Genomic DNA, 27,105 nt, shown 5'->3' on the forward strand with positions numbered 1-27,105 from the left:
TTGTGCACGGGCAATTGCAGCACCCCGCGGCAAAAGCTTGCCGGGTGAACGCCAAGATCCCCCAAGGTTCCCTTGGAGCCATCCAAGAACAAAGTATTTAATCTAAGGAGACAAGACCTCGGCAAGAGGAGCTTGCCGTGAAGGCCAACCAAGGCGCTCCAAGGAACTTGCCGCGACGCGCCATGCACTCCGGAAAGGCAGCAAGCCCCCGGCAAGAGGGGCTTGCCGGGAAGACTAAACAAGGTACCCCGGGGCCCGGTGAGCGACGAGCTTCTGGACCCTGCAAGATGACAATAGCGGCAAGGCGCTTGCCGCGGCAGGCGGCCACTCTGCGCCCATGCTCCAGCACATCCACCAACGTGTCGTTCTGGGGGCCTCTCTGGGCGCGCGTGGCGGGAGGCTGTGCAGCCAGCGGTGCGCAGTGGCATGCGAGGCTGACAAGATAGCCATCGTGGCGAACGGTGGCGCCCCTAACGGTCCTTTTCTGCACTGTTCGGGCGACTCAGACGGGCATTTAATGCCCTTGTCCCCTGCCATCAGGGTTAGGTAGGGTGCACTGTACAAGCAACTGTACCAACTACCTCGCTTTTTACGTTTTTACCCTCCTCTGCGTTACCACCTGTCGGTGACCCCTTTAGCGTATAAAAGGAGGCCCATGCGCAACGTAGGGGGTTCAGTTCAGTTCGGAGCCTCAGACAATCGGCTTCGATTCATTCGTAGCACAGGAAACATCACACACTCTCGCTCGAGAGCAAGAACACCAGATAATACAACTAGACAAGCAGCAGTAGGAGTGTTATCTCTCCGGAGAGCTCCGAAGCTGGGTAAACTGCTCGTGTGCTTCGCCTCAATCCGCTCTTCGTGCGATATCCGCCCCCCGCCGAACCGAAAGGGGCTCGGTCCGCCGGCCCCATAGGTGTTCGTGGATCAGTTTCCCCGACATCTTTGGTGCGCCAGGTAGGGGGCGTCGAGATTGCGTGAACCTGATCCGGCGTTCACACGAGCTAGATCCTTATTCCCTTCATCAACATGCCACCGAAGAAGAAGAATTCGGCGGCAGCCGCTCCATCCACGTCACTTCCGCCACCGTTGGAGCAAACAAGTGGTGGGATGGACGCCGGCGGAAGAAAGGACGTCGACGAGGAAGCCCATGATGCCGCCAGGTCCAAGAACAAGGCTGCACAAACCTCGACGACTGTACATGTTCCACACCACTCTCAGGAGGCGCAAGATCAACAGCATCATGGCACTAGTAATGCCATATGCATGATAGCCCAAGACCAAGCTGGTGGATCTCGGGGCGCTCAAGACAAGCATGCACGCCAGCGTGCTGGCACGAGCGGGGCACGGTCGCCTGGACGGGATACTGCTCCTTCTAACATAGTTAGAAGTTCGAGCACGTCCCGCTCCTCGCGCCGTCCGCCACTGCCACCCACCACTCCAGCAGAAGCTTTGGCGCGAGCTCAACTTCTCCTAGATTACCCTCCGACGTCAGACAAAATTGACGAATGGAGAGCCACCATTCAGAGTCTCATCGGCTACGCCAACGGCGACACTCCACGGCGGCCGAGCGCGTCGCCGCCACGGCAGGACTGCCGGACGCGAGCCGGTGGCGACGAAACGGGCGGAGGTGCAACCACCATGCAATCACCGCCCCGAAGGCCAAGATCGCCGACTCGCCGGATCCACCTCGACAGCGACTCCACTGCATCGTCGGATCCACGAGCTCGTCGCGATCAGTGCCAAGTTCTTCATGATCGACGACAAGAAGACGCTCGAACCCGCATCGAGCGCCGAAGAGAAGCGCGACGTCAATCCGACAAGCGCGCTGGGCCCTCTATTGACATGCATGCGCCAGGGGAACCAGGCGATCTGCCGTACGCGGTAGGTTGTCCTGTGTTCACTCGTGAGCTGCGGCAAGTCCAGTGGCCCAGTAAAAAGAACTTCAAGCCAGACGTACCAGAGAAGTACGACGGCAAGACGCATCCGTCAGAGTTCCTCAGCATCTACACCATTGCAGTACAAGCTGCCGGGGGACGAGATGACAAGATCCTTGCCAACTACTTCCCGCTGGTGCTCAAGCCCAACGTCAGATCCTGGCTCATCCACTTGCCGGACAACTCCATATCCTCTTGGGCTGATCTGTGCCATCAGTTTGTTGGCGCCTTCACCGGCGGACACAAGCCTCATGGCCAGGAGAGTGATCTTCATCTGCTCGCCCAGAAGGAAGGAGAGCCCCTGCGCAAGTACATTTAGAGATTCAGTAGCGTGCAACACAACATCCCAGACGTCCACCCTGCCGCGGTGATCAGCGCGTTCCATCAGAACATGCGGAACCGCAGGATGCGGGAGGAAATGGCGATGTGCAAGATCAGGGACGTCAGTGAGTTATATGCACTGGCTGACAAGTGTGCGCGTGCTGAGGAAGGGAGGAGACTCCCCGGAGAAAATATAGGAGCGGGAGGATCTGACAGCGAAGATGCTGCCCCAACAAGGAAAAACCGGCGGCGGAACAACAGAAGGAGAAAAGGCAAAGAAGTGCTAGTTGTTGAGCAGTCCGGCAACGGTGGCGGCGCCAAGGAAGCCAAAACTGGTGACTCCGGCAAGGAGGTTGCCGCGGAGGTGGCGGTCGCCGACAAGCAGGACGGCGCCAACAAGCAGTATTGCAAGATTCACCGCACCAAGGGCCATGATCTTCAGAACTGCAAGAGGGTCGAGCAGCTTGTTGAGCAACAGAAAGCTGAATACGAGCGGCGCGACAAGGAGAAAGCCCAGGAGCTGGTGGATCTGGCAAGAAACGTCCCGGCCGAGGAGGACGCCGCGGCAAGGCCAAGCCGCGACAAGGAGACAGACCTCCTCGCGGCCGCGACAAGGATGAAGATGACGGTGACGGTGAAGATATGGATGATGAGGAGACTGATGAGCAGGAGTTCCAGAAAGCTACAGAGGTCCTGTGCGTTGACGGTGGTGCTTCTCTGCATGCCTCGCACCGCCAGCTCAAGCAATGGATGCGGGAAGTTAATGCAGCAGAACCACCTGTCGAGTCACGCAAGCCTCTGAAATGGTCCAGCACGCCTATCATCTTTGATATTGAGGACCACCCAGATCGCATAACTGCGGTCGGGTGCTTGCCGATGTTGGTTTCACCAACAATCCGCAACCTCAAGGTCACTAAGATGCTAGTTGACGTCGGGGCCGGCTTGAACCTGATCTCCTCCGCGGTGCTCCAGAAGCTCCAAATCCCTGACAGCGAGCTCGAAGAGACCGGCACATTTCAAGGAATCAACCCGGGAAGGAGCAAGCCAAAGGGAAAGATCATGTTGCCGGTAACATTTGGCAGTGAGCTGAACTTCAGGACTGAGAGGGTCACGTTTGACGTTGCCGACTTTCCATTACCTTACAATGGAATCCTTGGCCGTCCGGCACTCGCCAAGTTCATGGCAGCCTCTCACTATGCGTACAACGTACTGAAAATGCCAGGCCCAATAAGTGTCATATCTGTCCCTGGCGACAAGAAGGATGGTCTTATTTGTGCCGATAAGATCTACCGGGAAGCAGCAGCCGCAGCAGAACGAAGGACACTTGCTGCTGAAGCACCCGGGGGGAAGAAGAAGACCAAGTCCGGCAAGAGCTCTGATGCCCACTCCGGCAAGCGCACCTCTTCGGAGTGCTGTGCTACTGTCGAGGACGCACCATCGAGCTCCACCGGCAAGTGCAAGAAGGCAATGGCGGCTCCACCTGAGACTAAGAAGGTGTCCGCCAAGGAGGATGGCACTGGTGGTACCTTCACCATCAGCGCCACTCTTGACCCCAAATAGGAAAGCACGCTCGTTGCTTTCCTGCGGGCGAATGTCGACGTGTTTGCGTGGCAACCGTCTGATATCCTCGGTGTTCCCAGGAAAGTGATTGAGCACCACCTTGCCGTCTGTCCTCATGCGCGGCCCGTCAAGCAGAGAGTCAGGAAGCAGGCAGTAGAGCACCAAGAATTCATCGCAGAAGAAATCAAGAAGTTGGAAGCAGCAGGCCTTGTCAGAGGAGTACTCCATCCCACGTGGTTGGCCAATCCTGTTGTTGTGCGCAAAGCTAACGGGAAATGGATACTTTGTATTGACTTCACTGATGTTAATAAAGCTTGTCCCAAAGACCCATTTCCCTTGCCGCGTATTGACCAGATTGTTGACTCCACAGCCGGATGTGATTTGCTTTCATTTCTTGATGCATACTCAGGAGACCATCAGATCTTCATGGCAGAAGAAGATGAAGAGAAAACCGCATTTATCACCCCGTGTGGCACGTACTGCTTCGTATGGATGCCTTTCGGTTTGAAGAATGCTGGTTCAACATTCGCAAGGGTAGTCCACCATGCTTTTGAGCCACAAATACACAGAAATGTGGAAGCTTACATGGATGACATAGTGGTCAAGAGCAAGAACAAAGCGACCTTGATTCAAGATTTAGATGAGACATTTGCAAACCTGCGCAAGATCAACCTCAAGCTTAACCCCGAGAAGTGCGTGTTTGGAGTCCCTTCCGGCAAGCTTCTCGGATTCTTCGTGTCTCAGCGGGGAATTGAAGCCAATCCCGACAAGATCAAAGCCATCGAGCAGATCGAAGCACCAAAGCGCATCAAGGATGTACGAAGGCTTGCCGGTTGCGTGTCCGCTCTCAGCAGGTTTATCTCTACATCTGCTGAGCGCGCCCTGCCATTTTTCAAAATTTTGAAAAAGGCAGGTCCAATGAAATGGACTCCGGAAGCGGAGGCTGCGCTGTAGGACTTGAAGAGATACCTGTCCTCCACTCCAACACTTGTCGCACCTAAGCCGCAAGAGAAGTTGTTGCTGTATATAGCAGCAACCAATCAAGTGGTTAGTGCTGCCTTAGTGGCGAAGAGGGAGGCGGATGATGAGCTAGCAACCACGGCAGGCCCATCCGACGACAAGCAGGGGGCTTCGCTGACAAGCTCTGGTCCCGACAAACATGAGTTTGCGTAGGAGCATGATAAGATGCCAAGGAGAATGGTGTAGTGCCCAGTTTACTTTGTCAGTTCCCTTCTGCAGGGGGCTAGATCAAGGTACTCTGGTGTGCAGGAGTTGCTTTTCGGCCTCCTCATGGCCTCGAGAAAGCTGCGCCATTAATTCCAAGCACATGAGATCACAGTTGTCACTCGCTTTCCGCTGAAGAGGATACTGCAAAATCCAGAAGCAACGGGCAGGATTGTCGAGTGGGCGCTGGAACTGTCAAGCTTTGGCCTCAAGTTTGAGAGCACCTCAACTATCCAAAGCAGTGCATTGGCAGAGTTCATAGCAGAATGGACGCCAACCCCAGATGAAGAAATTCCAGAAACGAGCATCCCCGTCAAAGAGGCAAGCAAAGAGTGGCTGATGTACTTTGATGGTGCCTTCTCGCTGCAAGGCGCCGGTGCAGGCGTGCTGCTTGTCGCACCCACCGGAGAGCACCTCAAGTACGTAGTCCAGATGCACTTTCCCAAAGAGCAAGCAACCAACAATACTGCAGAGTATGAAGGATTACTTGCCGGTCTTAGAATCGCAGCAGACCTTGGGATTAAGAAGCTCATTGTCAGGGGTGACTCACAGCTTGTCGTCCGACAAGTGAACAAGAACTACCAGAGTCCGTTGATGGAAGCGTATGTCGATGAAGTGAGGAAGCTAGAAGAGCACTTTGACGGCCTACAAATGGAGCATATCCCAAGAGCTCAGAATGATATTGCTGATGGCCTGTCAAAGTGCACCGCATTAAAGATACCTGTGGAACCAGGGATCTTTGTGCTTAAATTGACTCAACCATCTGTAACACCATCAACTGGACAAAGCAAAAAGAGGAAGTTGGTTTCTGGTGACTACTTTCCGGCAGAGCTCTCCGAAGCCGCCGCCAAGAAAGTCCCCAAGATCAACACCAAGGATGCTGAGGGGCAGTCTGCTCCGGCAAGCCTAATGGTTTGTTCCGTTGAAGCCGACGCTCCCGACAAGTTTTGCTCCGGGAAGCTTGCCGGGGAACATCAAGCTCCGGCAGGACCATGAGTCCTTGCCGTGGAAGCAGATGTTCCCGCAGCAGCACATGCGCCTTTAGTCCTTGTTGTCGAGCCACAAGCTCCAGCATGGGCACAGCAGATTGTCCATTTCCTTTCGACAGGAGAACTTCCCGAAGAACAAGAAGAAGCGGAAAGAGTAGCCCGACAGTCAAGTATGTACCAGTTTGTCGATAGCATACTGTACAGAAGAAGACTCAACGGTGTGAAATTGAAGTGTATTCGCCGGGAAGATGGACAAAAGCTGTTGGCATAGATACATGGAGGCATATGTGGCCACCACATAGGAGCAAGAGCACTTGCCGGCAAAGCTTTCCGTTTTGGCCGACAGCCCTCCAGGATGCAACTGCACAAGTAACCAAGTGTGAAGCGTGCCAGTTCCACTCCAAACAGATACACTAGCCAGCTCAAGCTCTCCAGACGATCCCTTTATCCTGGCCATTTTCGGTCTGGGGGCTCGATATCCTCGGCCCCTTCCCCCGAGCTGTCGGGGGCTTTGAGTACTTGTACGTCGCAATCGACAAGTTCACAAAGTGGCCGGAAGTGCAGCCAGTGAGGAAGGTGACAGCACAGTCAGCAGTCAAGTTCTTCAGGTCGATTGTTTGCCGTTTCGGGATCCCTAACAGGATCATCACCGACAACGGCACGCAATTCACGAATCGCACCTTCATGCAGTACATCCAAGACCTTGGCGCCAAGGTCTGCTTCGCTTCCGTTGCTCATCCAAGAAGCAACGGTCAAGCAGAGAGGGCAAATGCTGAAGTGCTGCGCGGGCTCAAGACCAGAACTTTCAACAGGCTGCACAAGTGCGGAAGGAACTGGATCGAGGAGCTGCCGGTGGTTCTTTGGTCGATTAGAACGACGCCAAATCGAGCCACTGGCCAGACACCTTTCGCTCTAGTCTATGGAGCAGAGGCAGTTCTCCCCACGGAACTCGTATACGTATCACCTCGAGTGCTCGCTTATGATGAGCTTGAGCAAGAACAGCTGCGGCAAGACGACGCGCTGCTCCTTGAGGAAGATCGTCTTCAGGCTGCTGTACGAGCTGCTCGATACCAGCAAGCTTTGCGCCGCTATCATAGCTGCAAAGTTAAAGCCAGAAGCTTCGAGGAAGGCGATCTTGTTCTTCGGCGCGTTCAGTCCGCCAAGAATTCCAACAAGTTGACGCCGAAGTGGGAAGGCCCTTATCGGGTGAGACGAGTCACAAGGCCTGGCGCTGTCCGCCTTGAGACCGAAGATGGCATTCCAGTGAGAAACTCCTGGAACATAGAACATCTTCGTAAGTTTTTCCCATAAGGCGCGGTTGCCGGAACCCGTTCCGGCAACCACCTTTTGTACAAGTCTTGCCGCTATTGCATGTAATCCTTTGTACAAAGCCGGGCGCAGATCCCGTGCATAAGTAAAACCCCATGTGCTCCGCACAGCTTGTCCATTTCATGCGTTAGTTCCTTTATTGCATGTGATTATCTGACACTTTGTGCAGCACCTACATCCGGTAAGCAGTAACGAGCCGAAGAGCTCCATATTATTATTTTCTCTTCTTTCTTTTTCTTTTAAAGGAAAAGAAGGTTCTCTCGCACACAAGTTTGCCGGGGGGGGAAGGAGAAGATTGTGGTATGGGCCAGGCGTCGTTCAAACAAGGACTTGCCTTACCGGGAAGCAAATGACAGAAAAGCTAAGTTGCCAAAGTTTGAGCAATCACTTTTTAAATTTTTGAGTTATCTTCCTCGAACGACCCTGCTTTGTATGGAAAACCTGTGCGCGAAGGAACCAACTCGTGGCTAGTTGCGCCCTTAGTTTGTTTCGAGTCTGCTCAACAGCTTAAGCGTGCTGCATCTAGTCGCGACAAGGTTTCTTGTCGGAAGCAGCGCCGCGAGCAGGCTGCTGAAGTCCCGCACTCAGCGCTCGCGGCTCGGGCGCCTGCGCCGACAAGTTCCCTAGAAGCGTAGGGTAAAAACATACAAGGGAAGGAATCTAGTAGAGGAAATAACATAGCAATTGATAGACAGAAATAAAGTTATATTACAAAGATAACTTGTCGCAGCTCTAACAGACTGTTTTCATAACATGATTAGCAGCGACAAGGGAAAAGAAGAAATAGGCGGCCTAATCTACGCGCCCGCCCTCAACTCTCTTAATCTCGCTCACCTTGTCCACAATGGGTGCGACAAGGGCCTTGAGTGCGTCCAGATCGGCGTCAGGCGGCAAGGACCTGAGGACGTTGGTGAAGCTGAGGCCTGGGTTGCGGAAGGCCACCTTCATCAGCACCTTCTGGAGAACCCCAGCGCAGATTTTGCGCGACTCGTCGGCCAGCTGCTTCGGGATCCTCTCCCGGTGCCGCTGGAGTGCCATCGCCACGCCCTTGAAGAATAGGCTGAGCTTGGCGCTGGGTTGAAGGCTCTCGTCGGAAGGATACCCAAAGTCCTCCATCCCCAGCTGCGCCAGCTCCTCGTTGATGACTGCGGCAGTGTTCACCAGACCTTCGGTCCAGTGCTCCACCGTGTCTCTGAACGAGTTCTGGATAACTGCAATACTCTCCAGCAGCGCCGCGTCAGCCTTGACCTTCTCCGCCAAGGTCTTCTCCCGTTCCTTAGTGGCCTCCAGCGTCTGCGTCAGCGTGGCCAGCTTCAGCTCCAGGTCTGCTTTGGAATCCTTGGCGGCGCTGAGCTCCTTGCCCCTCTCAGCGAGAAGGCCTTGCAGCTCACCATGGGCGGCAGCATCCTTCTCGCGCTCACGCTTGAGCGCGGCAAGCTCCTCCCCGCTCTTCCCAATATCGGCCTCCAGCCGCGCCACCTTCTCCTCTAGCTCTTTCTTGGCGGCCTCTGCAGTTGCCGCGGCGTCCTTTGCCTCCTTGAGCGCCCCGCCAAGTGCTCGCTCACGCTCGGCGAGCTCTTCCTCATAGCTGTCGAGGTGGGCCTTCCGCTGCACTAGTTCACCTTCTCGCACGGACTGCTTCTCGGCAGCCAGCCTTTGTTCCTCTTCAGCCTCGGCCTTCTCGAGAAGAAAGGCCATGTGCTCCTCGTCGACTCGCTCCTGCTCCTGCGCCAGGGACCGAAGAGCTTCTTGATTTTGTCCCCGGAGCTCCTCCGCGCGCTTCTCCATGTCAACTCCCGCCTTCGCGACAAGCGCTTCCCGGGAAGCCAGCTTGGCTTGCCGGGTGCGGTAGAGTGACAGCAGCTTCCGCAGCAGCTGCTCCTCCTCAGGCTCACCACTGCTGCTGCCGGGCGCGTCAACCAATGACAGTCCAGCAGAGGCGAGCACCTCCCCGTCAAAAGTCTCCCCCTCGACTGGCGCCCTGGAGCTCGACGCCCAGGGTAGCTTGATGAAGATGTTGTCACCGGCCTGCAAGTAGGCGCCGGGATGGGGCTCCTCGGAGCCCGGCTCCGCGGAAGCGGCAGAGGGTTCGGTGGTCGGTGCAGCGCCCGGCGCTACTGCGGCCTCAGGGTCGTCAGTGCGATCGCCCAACCCCTCGCCGGCTTCCGCAGCAGCAGCCCCGGCGGCCTCCTTGCCGGCGGCCTCATCAGCACCGGCACCTTCCTCGCCGGCGCCCTCTGTCTCCATTGGCTCAGCCGAAGATGGGTCTGAAGAACGAAGAAGGGAGGAAAATCAATCAAAAATCCAAGAAAGGAAAAACAGAAGAAGCAGAACCCAAGGGAAAGTTTCTGGGAAAGTGGATTACCTCCGCCAAGATCTTCAGTTGCGGCCTCGGTCGCCGCAGGATCAGCAGTGCCGTCCCTTGCCGAAGAGTCCCCCCTTGCCGGAGAACGCTCCCTTGCCGGGGACTCCTCCCTTGGTGGCGCAGTCGAAGCAGGTGGCACTTCGGGGCCAGCCTCCGGGCGCTCCTGATGAGGCTGCTCTGCTCCTGCACAAGTCAACAAGCAAGATATCAACAAAGGAAAAAGCACTCAAGCGCGCCCGACAGCAGAAGGCTAAACTATGAACTTACGCTGGGGGCTGCGCTGGGGGCTGCTCCGAGGAGTGATCGCCGGGTCCGTCAAGATGGTCTCGGGCCCACCTCCTGCCGACGCGATAGGGTCATCCTCGATGACGATCACCGCGGCCTTGGCCCTCTTCGCCGCACTCTGGGCCAGTGTTCTGAAAAGAAAGGAGTCCAGATTGGAGCAAGTCAGATACAAGATATAAACAGCAAGATTGAAGGATTATAAGGGCACCAAAGAAACTCACTCTTCTTCCTCCTCGTCGGAGCTGAGCGCGGAAAGATCGAAGTCCGGCCCTCCTCCGGTGCGGCGAGGTGGAGGAGTAGGATCCCTTGCCCGCTTGGCGGGGGCAGTGGCGGTGGCCCGGGAAGATCCCGCTCCAGTTGCCACTGTTGCGTGAGGCGCTCCCGTGGCAACATTGCTTGCCGCGGTAGAGCACGTCATGCGGCTCGGTGGCTGTGGAGCCGGCTGCCGCCCCGCTGCGTCCCCGGCCCTGCGAAGGCGCCTCCTTGGCGGGGCCGGGGGCTCCGCCTGCGGCAAGCTCACTGAAGGCTCAGCCTCCTCCTCGGCGGCCTCACTCGACTCGGCTTCAGAACCGGCAGGCTCCTCTTCGCCCATGAACTCCGCGCGTTCGGCAAGGTTTGCCGCCTCTGCAGCCTCTGCCTCCTCCACAGTAAACCCAAACACACCTGCAGCAGCTGCGGCCGCAGCCTCTTCCGACCTAGTAGCGATGAGCTGTAGCTCCTCGTCGGTGGTGTCACGGGTGAGGCTCTTCTGCTCGTCAGCGTGGACCGGCAATTCCTCCAAGGTGTCGAAGAACGCTCGCACAACGTCGTCCGCAGGCTCTTGCCAAGTTGGGATGATGCCGTGTGAATCGCACAACGGCATCATGGCGCGGATCCGGTCAAGCGAAGAGTTATTGCACAAAGGAACTACGCCCCTCGGCAGTGTGAATGGGTGCTGGGGGTCGCGTTCGAATAATTCCAAGAGCATTGCATCCAACTCCAAGACAGTGAAGTTGTAGTTGAGGCCCGGCCGCAGCCTCATGATGTCCGCCAAATTCTTAAATTCCTAGGTGGGCCTCCTCCTCTCCTGCAGGGGGGCAATGCGGCGGCGGAGGAAATCTGCCCCGACAGCACCTACGGTGAGCCCGGCAAGCTTGAGGCGAAGAATCCTAGTGATGGCGATCTTCAACCTCTCGTCTTCCGGGGCCACGTTGCTCCAGTCATTGCCGCGCACTATTGGAGTTTGACGCACGGCGGTGAAGGGCTGCGGATCCTCCTCGACGATCCAACACCACTCCGCTCTCCACTCCTCCCACTTGCTGCGGAGCTCACCCTCCAAGTACGCATCCTTCTTGCCGACTCTCAGATCCAAGCAATCCCTCCGGCAAGCGGCTCTCCTCTCTCTACCCGAGGCAGGAAGTAATGGCGGAAAAGGGCTACACTAGGGTGGACTCCGACAAAGTTTTCGCACAAGTGTGCGAAAACTGCCATGGTCAGGACAGCATTGGGGTGAAGTCAAGGAGGCGGAAGCCATATGTGTTCATAATATCACAGAAGAACTCCGAGAAGGGCGGGCAGAGCCCGCAATAGAAGAATAGCGAGAAGAACGGGTACCCATTTGGTGCCGACTCCGAGGCAGCGGCCGGGAGTACCCTTGTGCGCGGATGCGCACGCGTCTTCGTCGCCCAAAAGAGGTAGAAGTACTCCCTCAGCTCCTGCATGCCGAGCTGGGGGGTGAAGATCGCCCGCTCCTTCCGCAGCGCCATGAGCCGCTGCGCCTCGGCCGACTTCACACCTTTCCCTTGTCGGCTTTCGGAGCCATGGCGGAGGTGGTGGAGAAGGTCGACGGCGTGGTGATGCTGGTGGCAATGGGGGGGGCGGAACGCTGCTCTCTCGGCTTCGAGAAGAAGGGGGGAGCGGCGGAGTTTGTGAAGAAGGAGTAGCAGCAACCAGCGAGGGGGAACGAACTGCCCCTGTTTCCTCTGCTTATAAAGAGGGACGGGGCGGACGTTCCGACCTTCCAAATAAACAACCACCCACGATCTCTCCCACGATGCCGCATTCAACGCGTGCCGTTATGGGAGAGTGCGGTGGATACGGAACAAGATTTGGCATGGCCCAGCCCGCGTGTGCCCGTGCCCTGTCTTGGGCCTGGCCTAACAGCGCTCGGCACCGTGTCTGGCCCAGGCCCGGGGGCTCCTGTCGGTGTACTAGAATAGGGGTACCCTAGTACCCCGAACTTGTGCACGGGCAGTTGCAGCATCCCGCAGCAAAAGCCTGCTGGGCGAACGCCAAGATCCCCCAAGGTTCCCTTGGAGCCATCCAAGAACAAAGTATTTAAGCTAAGGAGACAAGACCCCGGCAAGAGGAGCTTGCCGGGAAGGCCAACCAAGGCGCTCCAAGGAACTTGCCGCGACGCGCCACGCGCTCCGGCAAGGCAGCAAGCCCCCGGCAAGAGGAGCTTGCCGGGAAGACTAAACAAGGTACCCCGGGGCCCGGTGAGCGACGAGCTTCTGGACCCGGCAAGATGACAACAGCGGCAAGGCGCTTGCCGCGGCAGGCGGCCACTCTGCACCCATGCTCCAGCGCATCCACCAACGTGTCGTTCTGGGGGCCACTCTGGGCGCGCGTGGCGGGAGGCTGTGCAGCCAGCGGTGCGCAGTGGCATGCGAAGCTGACAAGATCGCCATCGTGGCGAACGGTGGCGCCCCTAACGGTCCTTTTCTGCACTGTTCGGGCGACTCAGACGGGCATTTAATGCCCTTGTCCCCTGCCGTCAGGGTTAGCTAGGGTGCACTGTACAAGCAACTGTACCAACTACCTCGCTTTTTACGTTTTTACCCTCCTCTACGTTGCCACCTGTCGGTGACCCCTTTAGCGTATAAAAGGAGGCCCATGCGCAACGTAGGGGGGGTTCGGTTCGGTTCGGAGCCTCAGACAATCGGCTTCGATTCATTCGTAGCACATGAAACATCACACACTCTCGCTCGAGAGCAAGAACACCAGATAATACAACTAGACAAGCAGTAGTAGGAGTGTTATCTCTCCGGAGAGCTCCGAAGCTGGGTAAACTGCTCGTGTGCTTCGCCTCGATCCGCTCTTCGTGCGATCTCCGCCCCCCGCCGAACCGAAAGGGGCTCGGTCCGCCGGCCCCATAGGTGTTCGTGGATCAGTTTCCCCGACAAATAGCTAAAGGTTGAAGGGTGCCAGCAGACCATTGATGCCCTACCTTTACACGATGATAGACATCGCAGTTAGCAATATACTTAGCAACTTCTCTCTTCATCCTAGTCCACCAGAACCTCTGTCGTCGGTCCTGATACATCTTGGAACTATCAGGATGAATGGTGAGAGGGGATTCATGAGCTTCCTTAAGGATGAATCGCCTCAGATTCCATACCTTGGGAACCACTAGGCAGTTCCCGAAGTATACGACTCCCTGATCATCAATGGAGAAACAATCTGGAACTCCTTTCTTGATGTTTCTTTTGATACGGGAAATCCCCTGATCTAACTTCTGAGCTTTGATGATCTGATCTGTAAGGGTAGGTTTCGCCACCAAGGTGGAAAGGAACCCTTGAGGAACAATGTGAAGGTTAAGCTTCCGAAATTCCTCATGGAGAAGCGGTTGACTTTGTTGTAACATCATGTTGTTACAATAAGATTTACGACTTAGTGCATCAGCCATGACATTGGCTTTCCCTACGTTGTAAGATATTCCTAAGTCGAAATCCGTGATCAACTCGACCCAACATCTTTGCTTAAGATTCAAATCCGGTTTGGTGAACATATACTTCAGACTTTGGTGATCGGTGAAAATTTCGCAACGATTACCGAGGAGGTAATGTCGCCAGGTTTTGAGTGCATGGACTACAGTTGCCAGCTCTCGATCATGTGTAGGATAATTTTCCTCATGTGGGTGCAATTGCCGTGAAGCATAAGCAATTACATGACGATCTTGCATGAGAATGCAACCTAGTCCTTGTCGTGAGGCGTCACAATATATAACAAAGTCCTCGGAGAAATCTGGTGGTACCAGTACGGGTGCAGATGTCAGGCGTCTTTTCAGTTCCTGAAAACTATGCTCGCACTGTGGGGTCCACTCGAACTTTTTAACTTTCTTGAGGAGTTCAGTTAGAGGTTTAGCAACTTTGGAGAAGTTCTCGACAAATCAGCGACAATAGCTCGCTAAGCCAAGCAAACTCCGAACTTGCTTAACTGATATAGGTGGAGTCCAATTAAGAACGGCTTGAACTCGCTCAGGATTGACAGCAATACCCTTACAGAGATTACATGGCCTAAATAGGTCACTTCTGGCAACCAAAATTCACATTTAGAGAATTTGGCATAAAGGCGATGCTCTCGAAGTTTCATCAACACAAGCCTTAGATGTTCGGCATGTTCTTCCTCATTCTTGGAGTAGATGAGTATATCATCGAGGTAAACCACGACGAACTTATCCAAATACTCCATGAAGATTGAGTTCATTAACTGAGAGAAGGTGGCTGGGGCGTTGGTTAAACCTAAGGACATGACGGTGTACTCGTATTGGCCATAATGAGTAACAAAGGCCGTTTTGGGAATGTCCCCGTTCTTGATTTTGATTTGATGGTAGCCCAACCTCAAATCCATCTTAGAAAAGACTGAGGATCCAGTGAGCTGATCATACAGATCATTGATCCCGGGGAGCGGATACTTGTTCTTTATTGTGACCAAGTTAACGGGTCCATAATCTACAACCATCTAATCCGTACCATCCTTCTTCTTGACGAACTTGGCAGGACAAGGGCATGGAGAAGAACTAGGATGGATGAAACTCTTTTTCAAGGACTCATCGAGTTGTTTCTTAAGCTCGGCTAGTTCTAGTGGTGCCATCTTATAGGGTCTTATAGAGACTGGGACAGTTCCTGGGATAAGATCTACGAACTTGACATCTCTGTCAGGTGGAACACCTGGCAGTTCTTCTGGAAAGACATCCGGAAAGTCATGGACTACCGAAATGTCTTCGAGGTCTGGCAAAGGACTGGCATCGAGAGAATATAGTTGTCGCTTCGCTACTTGGGTCCAGACATTGACTACCTCTCCCGGTGGGTGTTTAAGTTGGACAGTCCTAGTGACACAATCAATCTTGGCATGATGGGCTGACATCCAGTCCATCCCAAGATGATATTAATGTCCGAAGATTTTAGAGCTATTAGAGACGCAAGGAAAACAAGTCTATTGACTTGGATTTCATTTCCATGGCTTACTCTAGAGGTTTGCCATTTGGATCACGGGGTTTGAATTAACATGGAGGTGGGCATATCACAAAATGTGGTTTTATGCAAACGAGCATAGCTTTCGGATATGAATGAATGACATGCTCCAGTATCAAAAAGAACAGATGCCGGATGACAATTAACAAGGAGCATACCGAGAACGACGATAGGATCCTCCTGAGCCTCTTCAGCTGAGACACGGTTCACATGGACACGTGCAGCGGTGGCCGGCTTGGCGTAGTACACCTTCCCCATTAGCTTGCCATGGCCAACAGCCTTTCCAGACTAGTTGGGGTTGGGGTTGATCTAGGGACACTTGAAACATGTCACAGTGCTGGTGCGTGGGGGAGCATTGTTGGTTGATCCACCATACGACTTGGCTGGTGCATACTGTTGGGTTGGGCGAGGCGCCTGATAGGATGGCCTCGGTGTGAACCTGGGTGGCAGGGCGGTATTAGGCACCCACACCCGGCGCTTCTGAGAGCCAGAACCGGATGAGGAACCAGTGTCACAACCATGCTTACGTGAAGCATCAAAATCAGTCTGACCTGTCTCAGCATTGATGGCCTTGTTCACTAACTTCTGGAAGTAAGTGCACTGGTGCAGATGGAGATCACGTCGAAGCTCGGGGCTAAGTCCCTTGTGGAACCTTGCCTTCTTCTTGGCATTGGTGGAAACTTCCTCAGTTGCATAACGTGCTAGGTTTCTGAACTCCCTGTTGTATGCATCCATAGTGAGTATACCTTGGGTGAAACTGCAGAACTCCTCACGCTTGCGATCCATAAGACCTTCCGGAATGTGATGTTCACGGAAAGCCTCACTGAACTCTGCCCAAGTAGTGACCTAGCCAGGTGGGCGCATGGCCTCATAGTTCTCCCACCAAAGACTGGCAGGGACTTCAAGATGATAGGCAGCATAAGTGACCTTGTCAGCTTCGGCTACCTATGCAGAGCGTAGCTTGTGGGTGATGCTGCGAAGCCAATCATCGGCGTCGAGGGGCTCGACGGAGTGATGGAAGGTGGGTGGATGTAACTTGATGAAGTCATTGAGAGACACCAAGTCGTTCCTCTGGCGCAGTGCTGTGTTCTGTTCGATGCGTTCCAGCAAACGGTTGGTCTCCCGTTTGTTCCTCTCGGCCTCTAGCATGACCTCAGCCAGAGAGGGAGGATGAGGCAGGTTTGCATTTCTAGCCCCACCACCTTAATCCTGCTCCAGGGCAGCAGGGTTGTTGTGGGTGTTGACCATCCTCGGAAAACAAGACAATGGTTTAGACCAGAACGATAAAATTCTAACATAGAAGTGCAGAATGTAGTGGATAACTCGGAATGCAAGATTATCATCCGTATGACATGGTAATACAGAAACTACCACATTTATTCCATCGTCATACAGGCCATACATGGTTTAGTACAAGACCAAACTGAGTACAATTGCGGTGAAAGGAAGATTACATCTCATCGGAGGCATCCCAAGCTCCTATACGTTATTTTTCTACACCTCCGGAACCTAGTACAAACTACGTCATATTCCACAAGACACGCAGGAATGTGGAAATACGACTATTACAACCTACTAGTGTCGTGATCTGGCTCAGTCATCCCCAACTCCATAGTAGTCCTCGTAGAGGTCCCCCGCATAGCCTCGAAGTGGCACGTGTGGATCTGGGAAATCACGATCACGTCGAGACTTTGGACCGTACGGGCTCAGATGAGGCCTCGTCCCCACGAAAGGTGGAAGAAGGCGCCAGCGCGGAGGCGTGACACCACCAACATCTGCATAATCCATGCGAGTCGGAAGACGTGTGCGGATAGGGTACAGGTCATGCATATCCAGGTAGCCTGTCTGAACGGCTGGTGCAAGCCGCGTCAGTGTAGCCCAGTGGTCCTGGCGGGTGTTGTACAACTCCATGCATAAAGCATGGTTCTCTCGATCTCTCTCCTCTAGCATTTCGGTAGTAGTGCAAAGAAGTGGCTCCTCGTGAGCAGCATCGGCATAGAACCCGGTGTAATAGCCCTCTGAACCAGTGCGTGCTGCCGGCAGATAGATGAACTCAGTATCATTCAGTGAAGCATACCTAGCTCGGATGATGGAGATCATCGAGTAGGCAGTGTCCTGCACGGACATCTCTATGGTAATACCGAGTCCATAGTACCAGTGCAGAGGCTCAGTAGAACCAAGATAGGATGGGAAAATCCTCACTGTATAGATGAACTAACTCTGGTTGAAGTCAAGGAACTTCTCCTCTACGGTATATTTAGGATACCATCGGTAACCGACCTCAGTCATCACCCGTACTAACATGGATGTATGCATGGGCACGTCAATGCCACGAGTTAGTCGAACCATCTGGTGAACAGTGCGAGATGACATATGAAACACCAATAATTCAAAGACATTAGAATTTCTAGCAGAAATTGGACAACATAACGGCTGTAAATGCCCCAAAAGGATTTTGAGACACTTTGCAAAAGATTGCATAGACACTCAACAACATCATATCAAGGTTTTGGGTCCAACTTATCAACATAATGGAGTAGTAGAACTGAACTAGGCTTGTATCCATCAATCCTATAAGGTACTACTGATTAGTAACACGTGAACCTGATAGAGAGAAGAGATCCTAGTCCTTAACCCCCAGTGGAAAGAATGGACTGACTTAGATCAGAATGCCATGAGGTAAAGGAGTAAAAAGAACCTTACGTTCCAACCCACAATCAATTCCCCTACATATAACTAAAGCATTTCTAGACTCAACATCTACCAGTTTGGCTTGAAGAACCTACAGGCAGTCCGGCTCTGATGCCAATGCTATCAGGACCCCTCCTCAGTGCCACACCGATCTAGCATGTAACACCTCATATCACTTTGCGGCCTCACGCACGGTATTCCCACGGGTGTCCCCCTACCTTGCTCGGGACCATTTGCGCCTTTTGGCACACGTATATGATAGTGTCGCTAGCATCCATATGACAAGGAGCCCGGGCTGACATGGCTAGTCGTGAACCCAAAGTGCCGCTAACTTACAGGGACAGGCATACATGACCCAACAACGAACGTGTAGGTCATCAACGAGTGAATCCGGTTTGTAGCAACTGGGCTAGCAAGACTCTGATAAACCGGGCTGTAGCAGGATAACAGGACTCCGGTAGTCATCGCGTGACATTTTCCCGTAGGAACAGGCACAGGAACAAAGAAGGACACATGACGGCCAACCTAAGTGTTCCTAAGCAGTAGCAAGCTACCAGGGCTCAGTGGAAGCACTAGGAGACATTTCCCAGTAAGAGAGGATACCAAGGACAAACAACTAGATAGTCAGAAACCACACATACCAAGCATTTCAATTATACACACAATATGCTCGATGTGTGCAAATACAACTTGGCATCACAACATGACTCTACAACTCAAGTACTTTATTTAAAGGCTCAGAAAGCCATACATATCATACACACAAGTACGGGTCACACGACCCAGCATTCAAGTCATACAAACATACAAGCCAACAGCGTAAGTAACATGTCTATGTACAGACATCTAGAAAATAAAAGAGGCTTGAGGAAGCCTAGCTATCCTACACGGTCCATCGTGAGCTCAGGATCACCACCTGGGCTTCAGCCTACTTGTCGACATCAATGCCTATGAAGAACCCATTAGAAGGGGTTGCAACATCTTCTGTAAAACGTAAATTAAGCAAACATGAGTACAAAGGTACTCAGCAAGACATACATTAGATCCTACATACATGCACATTATCAAGAAGGGATGGTGGGGTTATTGTGGCAAGCTAGCTTTGACTCTTGGCTAAGCTATCTTACGAGACTCCAACTTGTAATTGTTTTGCACACTCGAGTCCACTACTCACCACTTCAATACACTACCGAGGATCCACCTCCGTCATCCTACGGAAGAGCCATCCTCGGCACTCACGCTTATCTTGAGGCTTTTAGTAGTATCCATTTACTTGTCTATAAACTGTATAGGCAACCAAGTAGTCCTTTACTCCGGATGCGGCTATTCAAATAGATGATGTTAACCCTGCAGGGGTGTACTTCTTCACACACGCTTCCACCACTTATCGCCGTTTACACGACATGTACTCGACAACCTTCAAGTGGGAGCCCAACGTGGGTGTCGGCCACAGCCTACCTAAACACCTAAGTCTCTAGTCCAGGTTTATCACCTATCCAGGTTCCATCCGCAGGGAGTCCGGTCCAGGTTTATCGCCTATCCAGGTTCCATCCGTAGGGAGTCCGGCCGAGGTTTCCACATCCGCAGGGAGTCCGGCTGGAGTCCTTGTCATGTTTTGCACTAAGCAGCAAGTTAACTTATTTAACCATGCACGAAACCCGTACATATGAATATATTGGATTTTTCTGATCATTTTTCATATATACCACTTTGCATTTGGAGTTACATATTAATTTCTATGAATTTTTGAAGTTTGCAATAATTTCTGGAATTTCCTGAATAAGAATAAATCCAGTAAAAGGAGTTATTGTGTCAGCATTGCATTAGCAGGTCAACAGGGGTGCCCAGGTCAAACCTGACAAGTGGGACCCACTGGTCAGTGTCTCTGTTAGTTAATTAAGTTAATTAGGATTAGATTAAAACTAATCCAAGTTTGACCAGACGGTAGGGCCCACATGTCAGTGACTCAGGGGAGTCAAACACATGGTCAAACCACGCTGACTCACTTACGTTTGGCCGCCGGCGTCGAAGTGTGGCCACACCTGCTCTATGGTGAACGCGGCATGAACCGGCTTGGACAGTGGCACCGGCTCCTGGTCGGAAGCTACGTCCATCGTGTGATTGTCGTCGCTCAGCTCGGCGAGCTCGTTGGCGAGCCAGCATGTCCGGCTGCTGGACCGTCCCGCTGCCAAGCACGAGTCTGACTTCCCTGGCCCACCCAGGCCACCTCCTTCGCCCTTGCACGCTTTCCTCCCGAAACGGTCAGCGCCGCCCGCCACGCTTCTCCGTGCAGGCTATTGCTCCGCCTTCAAACGACACAAGTGTCGTCCGTCCGTCCGTCTGCCGCCCACATTAATGATACGTGGTTGCTGAGGTGGCTACTCTGGGACCACACGTCCGCCCCTTCGCCGCCCACCATTGCTATATAAACTGTTGCCCCGGCCATAGCCACAGTCATCTGCCTCCGTTCCCATTCTCCTGTCCACATCACTACCGCACACCATGGCTTCCTCGCGCTCCAGCGCTCTTCGGGACGGGCGGACGACGGACGACAAGGATATGGCAGCCATTGTTACCGACTGGCTGGTCGGCAGGCAGCCAAAGGATGATGATGTCCCAATGGAGAACATGGTAGTCGACGATCCGGCGCCAACCCCCTCCTCCGCGCCATCCTCGCCGGTGCATTGCACCATGACCATCGGCGAGACCCGTGCCCAATACATGGACACGGTGAGGCAGAAGCATGAGGAGCAGTTCCAGGAGGCGCAGACCGATGCCGCCTACAACCACCATCTCCTCCAGGAGCACCTGCAGGCGGAGGAGCAGATCGCCGCGGAACGGGCAGAGCAGGAGGCGCTGCTCGACTCGTACCACTCCGCCTGCGAGGGCTGCCTCGAGCGCTGGCGGTACCGCATGCGGGTGGCAGAGGTTGGGCTGCCTATAAAGAGGGCGATGATGCGGGTGAAGCATTGTTTGGCGAGACCGAGGACGAGGTAGAGGACAATGCCCGCTCCGGTGAGTCCCCGCTCCACTGGCATGAACGAGGCCCGGCTCCGCCGAGCCACCACGGCACCAAGAACGAGGAAGATGACACTGCCGGCTGCGCCAAGGCCCCGCCTCGCCTACAACGAGGCAGAGGACATCACTGGCTCAGCCAAGGCCCCACCTTGCTGGTAACAAGGGGGAGGATTTCCCCCGCTCCGCTGAGGCACCGCCCCACCGGCAACTAGATAGAGGACATCGTCGGCTCCACCGAGGCCCCGCCCCGCCGGCACCGAGGCGGAGGCCCTACTCCATCGAGGCCCTGCCCCGCCAACAACAAGGCAGAGGACATCGCCAGCTCAGCCGAGCCCCCCACCCTGCCGGCAATGAGGGGGAGGATTTCCCTCGCTCCACCGAGGCACCACCCTGCCGACAACGAGACAGAGGACATCACCGGCTCCGTCGAGGCCCCGTCTCGCTGCCAACGAGGCCGCGCCACATAGAAAACACGGAAGAGTAGAACACGGTAGGTCGCCGCCGCTTGGGTCCAAGTAAGGCCACCGCTGCTACCCTGTGGTTGAAGCCAAGCTAGGCGGGTTGACCATTGATGGCCGATTAGCTTCTTGGCGGCTACGTGGAGTCGGAGAGCTATGTTGGAGAAGGACGCTGCTTCTAATTAACTGCTGATGCGGTTGGATGACTGACATGTGGGCCCAACAGGCATCCGGGCCACATGTCAGTTACACAACTGCACCTGCAGTTAAGTCACTGAAGCTCAGTCCGCTGGAGAAGAAGCTTCTGTTCGGTTCAACCGGACACAGGTGGGTAGCTTTGGTTAATTAATTATACCTCAAGCGCACCCCTTTTTATTGAAGAATGTATGAAATGTAATGAAATCCAGCATGTTTATATGAAATACAACTGTGTATGAATGAATTTATTTCGATTAGTTTGAATTCTTGTATCACTGGCATTGGATGAACATGCAAAACAATACATACTAGCATTATTCCTAGGCTGATCACCTCGTTTGCAGCAGTTTCACATGTACTCCCTCCGGTCCTTTCTAGTCTGCATACAAGTTTTGTCTGTAGTCAAAGTATCTCTACTTTGACCAATCGTATAGAAAAAAGTATGCACTTTCACAATGTGTGGAGTAAAAAGGAACAGAAGGAGTAGAAAGAGTTTGAGCAGCTTTTTAGCGTTCATGTACATTGCAATCAAACACACAGGCCTGACAATTCATAGAGAACATTCAAACCAATCTATGATTATGCATCTCAGCGATTCACATGTCAGAGCCATTATTTACTTCACAACTAAAGAATAAAGAAAAATCGATCAATGCTGCTGACAGCAAAGGGCGTCCCATTCAAAAATATCGAACGCATGTCTTCTTGCTAACATCAATGAGCAAACTTTGGCAAGGTTGTCCCATTCCAAAATATCAAATGCCTACGATTGTGGAATGGGCAGGGTTTGCCATCAGTTCGGACATTGACATGGCTACTCGTGCTAAATAAACCAGTTGTTCTTTTTGTGAAGTTCCACCAAAATCAACCAAATTCGCGCGTAGCTTGTATGATTTCGCCCTTGTATGTTGCAACACCTTGAACTTCTCGGCACCTCCTTTCTTGTGGTGGAAATGAATGGTTTGATGTATTCATGAACATTTTGTGCAGTTCCCATTGAAATCAAGCTGAGCACCCTTGTTTGCACAAATACAAGAAAAGTGATTAGTATAAAGCAAACTGAACTATGAATTGACAGTTTAAACAGGCACCTACATGGTCCATGTACAGCACACTTTTAGAAAATGGACCTCACCGGAAAGAATCCTAGAACAACATTGTACTTGCACATCACAACAACAAAATGGAGATCTGTCAGTCCTTATGATTTGAAGTTAGTTTGGTCTTGTGGGGAGTAATGTAACCATCCTTCAACTGCTCCTTCTGATGAGAAGATAGACAGGGCTTCTTCATCCTGGCATAATCGGAACTAGTCGCTTCACATACTCAATATTCTTCTTCAGAGGAGGATGATCCAGTTGTGCAAAGACAAGAGGACTACTAAATGCTAGCATCCCTGTTTGCTCAAAAAAGGAAAGGAAATATTTAAAATAGCATAGATGAAGCACTTCTCAAGGACATTACCACTTTCTCATGACAGTATCTAAACAGTAGCACAACACCATTCGAGATGACAAAGCTCGATCATATGGATGAAATCCATGGGCGAGTACCAACCTTTGTCAGGAGGCTTATTGTGTAGATAATACAGATGAAGCACTTCTCTGGAACCATCTGCTATCTACTGTGGTGGCCATGCTTACTATATACTCCTCGATTAGTTTAATGTTTCCAACATCTTCTTGTGCAGTTCCACTAAAATATATGGTATCTTCAAAGAAGACCCTTGTTTGCACAAGTAGAGATAATTACATATTACATTAAAAGTGGCATCAAATCAGTGGCAAAACAATTACTCGTTCCAGCCATAGCAATACATTATGATGCAACACTATATCATTACTCGTGTCATCACAGTTCCAGTGCTTCATTATAGCACCGAGAGTTGATTTTTGTTTTTCTTACGCTTGTTCTTCCCCTTCATCACTTGGTTCAATAACAAACAAGCTTCGCCTTCAATGTAAGATCTGGCATGTCAATTAGGGAGCACAAGTATAACATTAAACAATGACATTAATTTTCTGATGAAAGTAGCAAAATACAGGCCAACAGTTGGGAAATATCCTTATCTTACCTCAATGGGATATTAAGGTGCACATACAGATTGGAAGTCTTGTCTCCATTTGTGCAGTTCACTAAAATCAAGCAACATTACCGTACAAGTAGCACAACATATGAAAGCACACTACAGAATCATGTGAAAGAAGGCCAGTACTGACCTCGCATGACATGGAATTCAAACAACTCACAAGAAGAAGATCTGAACCAAATTTGCCAACACGGACAAGAAGTAAGATCTCCTCTTGTGCAGTTCCACTAAGATCAAGCAATCATGCAACGTTGTCGTTGTGACATTTTGGTTGAACTGCACAAAATACTCTTAAAACAAAAGTGTTTTGTGTAGTGCAAGAAAAGGTCACAATAGCAACAAGGTGAAGTAGATAACCCTGTTTACACAGAGGTGCAAAGGAAACAACTAGTGGCCAATAACGGTCGATGACACAGAAGCCAACAAAAAGAAGCATCTAACTTATCTAAATGGGAAAGAAAGCAAGACAGTAGCATTTCTCAAATGGTGGCACTGATTAATATTAACAGAGAGATTGTATTAACAATAAAATTTGCTAAACATGTAATTTGCTTTTAACTGTGGCATTGCATCAATTTTCTAGCGGCATTATTAGAGGGTGTTTGTTTATAGGGACATTTTGGTGTAGGAACTAAAAAAATTATGTGTCAGTCCCATCTAAACCAAACAGGCGGGACTTTTAGGGACTAAAAGTGGGCATTTGGGCCTAAAGAAAGAAGACCCCGAGGGAGAGTTTTTTTGGGACTTTTTCCAACAGTTGCCCCTGCCCCGCATCGCACCTTGTCTCTATTAGTTCATTACCAAGGGTAACATGGTCTTTTAGCATGTCATTTAATAACCTATAGTCCATGTTTAGTCCTTGGAACCAATCAGGTAGGGACTAGGGAGTTTTCAACCAAACAGGGCCTTAGATTAACAACAGCTAAAGAGTTGCATGGGACTATGGACGCACCAACACCATGTGCATCTACTGATGTACTCCCTCCGTCCAGAAATACTTGTCATCAAAATGGATAAAAGGGGATGCATCTAGACATATTTTAGTTCTAGATACATCTTTTTTGATCTATTTTTATGACAAGTATTTTCGGATGAGGGAGTATGAAGGGGTGATGCACAGTCTATTCAACAAAGAACAAACAACCAAGGAGCATATTTTTGTTGGTCCCAGTTTTGTTATCTTTAGACACCTTTCCCTATGTGAGTGCAGCAAATCTAGTCCTGCTCAAACTCTACAGCCTTGTCCCCCAAAACAAAAGATCAGTTTGTTACAAATGTGTGTACTGTGTTTGTCATTGTTTTCCCTTTTCGACCAACGTAGGTGCTGGATAGCCAGTCTGTACTAGTATTTCCCCCCTTCCTTTCCTCTTTGAACCATGTCCTAGATTCATTCTATACAACTTTCCCCACTACTTTCCCCCATTCCTTTCCTCTTTGAACCACGTCTTATATTCATGATATACAAATTTCCCCACTACTTTCCCCCCTTCCTTTCCTTTTTGAACCACGTCCTAGATTCATGCTATACAACTTTCCCCACTACTTTCCCCCATTCCTCTCCTCTTTGAACCATACAACTTTCCCTACTACTTTCTTGTTTGATCCAACACCTAGATTCGAGTGCAGAAGTGGAAAAAGCCCACATGCAGCAGAGCAATGCATGTGGAATAACTAAATTATACCTGAAGGTTCTTGGGGTGTTGTTCGGTGGGCGACCGGAGGTCGTTCGGCCCACACTATGTACGACGGAGAAAAAGAAGGGAACGGAGGCCCTCCCACGCTGCCGCTGGGTGAAAGTGAACAGCTGCGCCGGTAGTGGATGTTGGGGAACGTAGCAAAAATTCAAAATTTTCCTACGTGTCACCAAGATCTATCTATGGAGAAACCAGCAACGAGGGAAGGAGAGTGCATCTACATACCCTTGTAGATCGCTAAGCGGAAGCGTTCAAGTGAACGGGGTTGATGGAGTCGTACTCGTCGTGATCCAAATCACCGATGACCAAGTGCCGAACGGACGGCACCTCCGCGTTCAACACACGTACAGCCCGGTGACGTCTCCCACGCCTTGATCCAGCAAGGAGAGAGGGAGAGGTTGAGGAAGACTCCATCCAGCAGCAGCATAACGGCGTGGTGGTGATGGAGGAGCGTGGCAATCCTGCAGGGCTTTGCCAAGCACCTACGGGAGAGGAGGAGGTGTCACGGGAGGGAGGGAGGCGCCAGGGACTCAGGTATGGATGCCCTCCCTCCCCTCCACTATATATAGGGGCAAGGGAGAGGGGGGAGGCGCAGCCATGCCCCTTCCTCCAAGGAAGGGGTGCGGCCAAGAGGGGGGGAGGAGTCCATCCTCCCCAAGGCACCTCGGAGGTGCCTTCCCCCTTGAGGACTCTTCCCTCCCCAAGTTTCCTTGGCGCATGGGCCTCTTGGGGCTGGTGCCCTTGGCCCATATAGGCCAAGGCGCACCCTCTACAGCCCATGTGCCCCCCCCCGGGGCAGGTGGACCCCCCCGGTGGACCCCCGGACCCCTTTCGGCACTCCCGGTACAATACCGATAAAGTGCGAAACTTTTCCGCGACCAAAACAGGACTTCCCATATATAAATCTTTACCTCCGGACCATTCCGGAACTCCTCATGACATCCGGGACTCCGAACAACATTCGGTAACCACATACAAACTTCCTTTATAACCCTAGCATCGTCGAACCTTAAGTGTGTAGACCCTATGGGTTCGGGAACCATGCAGACATGACCGAGACGTTCTCCGGTCAATAACCAACAGCGGGATCTGGATACCCATGTTGGCTCCCACATGTTCCACGATGATCTCATCGGATGAACCACGATGTCAAGGACTCAATCGATCCCGTATACAATTCCCTTTGTCTAACGGTACTGTACTTGCCCGAGATTCGATCGTCGGTATACCGATACCTTGTTCAATCTCGTTACCGGCAAGTCTCTTTACTCGTTCCGTAACACATCATCCCGTGATCAACCCCTTGGTCACATTGTGCACATTATGATGATGTCCTACCGAGTGGGCCCAGAGATACCTCTCCATTTACACGGAGTGACAAATCCCAGTCTCGATTCGTGCCAACCCAATAGGCACTTTCAGAGATACCTGTAATGCACCTTTATAGCCACCTAGTTACGTTGTGACATTTGGTACACCCAAAGCATTCCTACGGTATCCGGGAGTTGCACAATCTCATGGTCTAAGGAAAAGATACTTGACATTAGAAAAGCTTTAGCATACGAACTACACGATCTTTGTGCTAGGCTTAGGATTGGGTCTTGTCCATCACATCATTCTCCTAATGATGTGATCCCGTTATCAACGACATCCAATGTCCATAGCCAGGAAACCATGACTATCTGTTGATCACAACGAGCTAGTCAACTAGAG

The sequence above is a fragment of the Triticum dicoccoides genome, chromosome 4B (assembly GCF_002162155.2).
Source record: "Triticum dicoccoides isolate Atlit2015 ecotype Zavitan chromosome 4B, WEW_v2.0, whole genome shotgun sequence".
Classification (NCBI taxonomy): Eukaryota; Viridiplantae; Streptophyta; class Magnoliopsida; order Poales; family Poaceae; genus Triticum; species Triticum dicoccoides.